Below are 6,000 nucleotides of genomic sequence, written 5' to 3' on the forward strand. Positions count from 1 at the left end.
AAGTGTAAATTGGCTCCTGCCGTATATATGTGCACTGATGAATTTTCTCTGTTGTATTATATGGTTAGAGGGCTCTAAATCATACAGGCGAGATGGGCATAATCACCTTGCCTGCTGCTTCCTGTCTTCTAACTATCAATTCCCTCTCTTGTCTCCATCAATTTTCTCCTCGAAATGTCCTCTTAGTTCACTATACCTCCCCGTTCCTACCTCCGTCCAAGGAGCCTTGGCTATCTTCACATTCACAGCTCCCTTTCTAAATGTTCTATTTGGTCCGTCAGACAATGATTTGGATCAAGGTTGGCGAGGTAATATCAAGAGGCTTGCATCTCCTATCGTGTGGTGTAATTAAAGATCACGCTAGCTCTTTGTTCAGAGTTATTAAATCGCAGGACCCTTCACCGTGACAGCCACCTCTCCTCTGGCTTTTCTGCCACGCGCCTGCCTCTCGCCTTAGATTAGGCCTCTTCCTCCCTTTGTCGTTGCTGCGTTTCCATCGTGTCCCACCTTTTCATTTTCTCCCTGAGAAAAGCACAAAAGCAGAAATCAATATATTCTTCAGAGCTAATCCGCTCAAGCATAAAAGAAATAAGAAACCTGAAGAGACTCGACGTATGTTGAGGAATGCAGCTCACACACGTCGTGAGAGGCCCTCTGACTCAGCATGATACAAGGCTATACAGGGCAAATGGCTGTAATGATGAACTGTCAGAGGTTTAGGAGGTCTTAAAAGTTTTAGAGATCACCAGACTTGAGATATGAATGAGCTGACTTACATTAAAGCATTGAAAGGCTAAATATAATATAATTTAGTAAAGCAGAAATCAAGCAGATGTGATTCATTAATAAAACTGCACCTAAATTAGGATAAAGAACTAGCTAATGTTTAGGGTTAGTAAGATTTATTTAATTTAAATAGCGATCGACCTGAAGGACGCGTAATTTCATGTTTAAATCCTCCGCGACACAGGCCATTCCTGCGATTCGCGTTCGAGGGTCGGGCATATCAGTACAAGGTCCTGCCCTTTGGGCTGTCCCTTTCACCTCGCATCTTCACCAAAGTTGCGGCAGCAGCCCTTTTTCCCCTGAGAGAACGGGGTGTGCGCACACAGGGACCTGGTGCTCAGGCACCTCAGCCAGTTGGGTCTTCAGGTCAACTGGGAAAAGAGCAAACTCGTGCCAACGCAGAGGATCTCTTTTCTCGGCATGGAGCTGGATTCGGTCAACCGGACAGCACGCCTCACCCAGGAACGTGCTCAGTCGGTGTTGAACTGAAAAGTAAAGGGCCAAGTTCTGAGCCTTGAGGTACTCCATACTGCACTTGTGATTGGTATGATACCTCTTCATTTACTGCCACAAATTGATGGCGGTCAGATAGGTACTATTTGAACCATGCCAGTGCACTTCCTTTTATGCCAACATAATTTTCTAGTCTATTTAAAAGAATGTTGTGGTCGATAGTGTCAAACACATCGCTAAGATCCAGTAGCACTAATAGAGAGATACAACGACAATCAAATGATAAAAGGACGTCTGTAACTCTAATGAGAGCAGTCTCAGTACTATGATATGGTCTAAAACCTGACTGGAAATCCTCACATATATAATTTTTCTCTAAGAAGGAACATAGTTGTGATGATAATACCTTTTCTAATATCTTTGACAGAAAAGGGAGATTCGAGATCGGTCTGTAATTAATTAATTCTTTGGGGTCAAGTTGTGTTTTTTTAATGAGAGGCTTAATAACAGCCAATTTGAATGTTTTTGGGACATATCCTAATGACAACGATGAGACTTTGACTTCTGGCTTTGCTACTGTTCGGACGCTCTTGCTTATTGCTCTGCGCTTTGCTCCCTATTTTTGTACTTTTCTCAGATCTCTCTAAGATTTTAACTTCAGCAGATCAGCACAGTGCTCAAACTTGCTTGCAAAAAAAGAAGACTCTTTGCCTCCCACTGCCAGCAGTTTACATTCTGGAGACGGAAAAACACAGCTGTGGGTGAGGAATCCCCAAATGTGACAAAACATGGATCGAATCAGCCAGCAGCTAACATTGCTACTAATAGGCGCTCGAAGTCGAGCAGACAGTGGCATTCAGCTCAGAGCGCAGCCGAGTCCAGGACTCTGATAGTGGATGACTCTATTATCAGAAACATCAGTAGCAGGACTACAACTACATGCTGCTTTCCTCAAGCAACTGTCTCTGATGTGAACAAGGAACTTCGGAACATTCTGATGAAGCTCAATACTGCAAATCGAGTCATCATCCATGTGGGGAAGAATGATATTTGGAAGAGCAGTCAGAACTCCTTAAGAAGGATTTCAGTGAACTATTTGAAACTCTTCAAAGACTTGAAGTTCAGTCGTTCATCAGTGGACCACTCCCAGCAAGGGGAACTAATACGTTTTCACGGTTGCTTGGGCTTAATACATGGCTACAAAGAACCTGCAGTATAAAAGGAGTCAGCTTCATCGACAACTTCAATCTTTTCTGGGGCCACAGACAACTGTTTAGACTGGATGGCCCCCACCCAAACAAACTTGGTAAAAGAGTGTTAAAGGACAATATCTATTTCTCCCTCCGTCATCCTTCAGTGGTATGTGCCAATCCACTCGGCCTGAATGGCACACACACACCTAGACAGAATATGAGTGATCACAGGACTTCATATCAGCTTTCGAGTCATCATGTGGTTAACTCATCCCACAAGGACACTGATAACACCATGCAGCCAAAACAACCATTGCTCATGGACATCCCGGCTGAGCCCTGCCCACAGAGCTCATCACATGCAGACTGTGACGTATTACAACCGCTCCAAGACTCAGCACCCAAGGACGACTTTCTGGAAAACAGCCAGGGAAGCCAGGACAACATATCACAGTCACCAGAAACACAAGAGCCAGAGCCCATCTTACCAGACACATTATCCCTCTCTCCAGCATCTCCACTTCTAAGCTCCTCACAGAAAATGGAGGAACTGGTGTATTCTGGGACCAAACTCTCCCACTCTTTCGTTGCAAGCCCCCAGATATCAACTAAAAAACGGCGGGCCCCCCAACCACCAAAGACCGCAGGCCCAGCTCTCCCTTCTCCTCCTGTGAGAGCTCTCCGACCGCTGCCACAACACCAGGGCCCAAACCCTCCTCCATCTGGTGTAGGTGAGCCAAAATCAACTAATAACAGCTCTCAGTGATATGTGTCGGATCCCCGCTATATTAGCAGCAAAATTCACAAATGTTTACAGAACAAGTGGGAACCTAGTGTGCCTGTAGCCTCCTCTATTTCTGTTTTATCACATGATAGAAAGTCTTCAGAAAGGCCTTCTCAAGCTGTATGGCTGACCCATCTAATCTGCAGCCTATAATGCATCAATCTAAGATTGCTGTAGAGACTAAATGTAATTCCATCAAGTTAGCATTTTTAAACATTCGCTCACTAAAAAATTAATCATTTCTAATCCAGGGGTTTTCAACCTGTGGGGCGCCAAGATGCGGGGCGCCAGCACCTGTCAAGGGGGGGCGCGAGCATCAATTAATTCAGAGACATTGCCTTGAAGATTTACGAATACGAGCTTTCAAATCTTCAGCCATCCGCTAGGGGGCAATCAGACTCCCGCTGTTAAGCGACAGTGAGAATGGTGTAAAATTATTTACGGTTAGTCATGTCAGAAATCCAACCATTGGCATGTTGTTATCTCAGAAACGGGCTCAGCCATCACACTGAATCAGGTAAGCTGGTTATATGTGTATGTTTCTTAATGCTACGCACTGGAAACGCAGCAAACAATATGTGAATTATGTTCGCGCACTTTGGGCTCGCGCGGGGGGGGGGGGGGGGGGGGGGGGGGCGCGAGTGAAATTAGACAAACTTGGGGGGGGCGCATGTCCTAAAAGGTTGAAAACCCCTGTTCTAATCAATGATTTAATAACCACAAACAACCTGGATTTTATATTTCTAAATGAAACATGGCTAGAAGACAGCTGCAGTGCAACAGTCCTCAATGAAACAGCCCCTCCTAACTTTAATTTTATATGTGTCTGCAGGACTGTTAGGAGAGGTGGAGGTGTAGCTGTTCTGTTTAAAGATGTTTATCAATGCAAGCAAGTGTCATTTGATCGGTATTTGTCTTTTGAATACCTAAGTATTGTGCTGAAAGGAGCTTGACGCACTCTGTTTATCATTATTTACAGGCCTCCAAAATATTCTCCAGCCTTTGTTGAAGAGCTCACTGAACTGTTATCAATGATTTCCTCAGAGTTTGACTGTTTTGCTATTGCAGGGGATTTTAATATTCACATAGATAATGCAGAAATCAAAACGACAAAAGAAATTATAACTGTTTTAAACACTTTTGACCTGAGTCGTGGACACACTCTAGATTTACTCATCAGTAGAGGTCTAAACATTTCATCCATTGTTTCATCCATTTCATCCAAACATTTCATCTGATCACTTCTGTATTTTCTTTGATATATTGATCTCTGTCACCACTGAATCTAGATCTGTCTCTGTCAGAAAGAGATGCATTAATGAGAACACTAGTGCACTATTTATGAAGGCAATATCTCTAACACCAAGCATTTCTGCAGACTCTGTTGATCTTCTCCTGGATTCATTTAACTCAAAAGTTAGGAATGTTATTGATGATATTGCTCCGATAAAGGTCAGCAAGAAGACTGGCAGACAAAAATCATTTTGGGGAAAATCAACAGCAGTTCAGAGTATGAAAAGACAATGCAGAAAAGCTGAGCGGATGTGGTGGAAGACGAAACTCGAAATTCACATCTATAAAGACAGCCTTCATGCTTTCAATGTGGAACTAGCCACAGCTAGACAGACCTTCTTCTCAAACCTTATAACAGTATAACAGTCTTTTTGCAACTGTTGAGAGACTGACAAACCCCCACAAGTCAGATTCCCAGTGAAATGCTCTCCGACAGCAAATGCAATGAGTTTGCTTCCTTCTTTTCTGAGAAGATCAATAATTTCAGAAAGGAGATGGGCACATCCTCAGGTTATGCAGAGGTCACACAGATTCAACCGAAATTTCAAAAAGAAGTGACTATGTCTGTCTTTAAATCAATTGATAGCAAAATTTTGAAAGAAATAGTACAGCACCTTAAATCGTCAACCTGCTATCTTGACTCACTTCCCACATCTTTTTTTCAAAAGTGTGCTTAACAGTTTAGAAGCTGATCTCTTAGAAGTGGTGAATGATTCACTTCTTTCTGGGACTTTTTCAAACTACTTTAAAACTGCAGTTGTTAAGCCCCTTCTGAAAAAACACAATCTTGATAACACCATGTTGAGCAACTATAGACCAATATCAAATCTTCCTTTTATAGGTAAGATTATTGAAAAGGCAGTTTTTAATCAGCTGAACAACTACTTAAACTCAAATGGATACCAGGACAATTTTCAATCTGGTTTCCGAGCACATCGCAGCACAGAGACAGCACTCATTAAGATAATAAATGATATTCGCTTAAATTCTGATTCAGGAAAAATCTCAGTGCTGGTACTATTAGATCTTAGTGCTGTGTTTGACACTTTCGATCATAACATACTTCTATATAAACTGGAAAAGTTTATCCAACCCACCAGACACAGAGAGCGCTCAACACCTCTGTGTGCAACTGGCTGTTGGACTTCCTGACAGGGAGATCTCAGGCAGTACAGGTCGGCATTAACACATCCAGCACCATCACACTGAACACTGGGGCCCCCCAAGGATGTGTGCTGAGCCCCCTCCTCTTCACTCTGCTGACCCACGACTGCATACCATCACACAACTCCAACCTTTTCATTAAGTTTGCGGATGACACGACTGTGGTGGGTCTCATTAGCAACAGAGATGAGACAAACTACAGGAGCGAGGTGAGCCGCCTGGCCGGGTGGTGCAGTGACAACAATCTCTCTCTGAATGTGGAGAAGACGAAGGAGATTGTTGTTGACTTCAGGAGAGTACACACTCAGCATGCCCCTCTGACCATCA

This window comes from Barbus barbus, assembly GCF_936440315.1.
Source record: "Barbus barbus genome assembly, chromosome: 12".
Taxonomy (NCBI): Eukaryota; Metazoa; Chordata; class Actinopteri; order Cypriniformes; family Cyprinidae; genus Barbus; species Barbus barbus.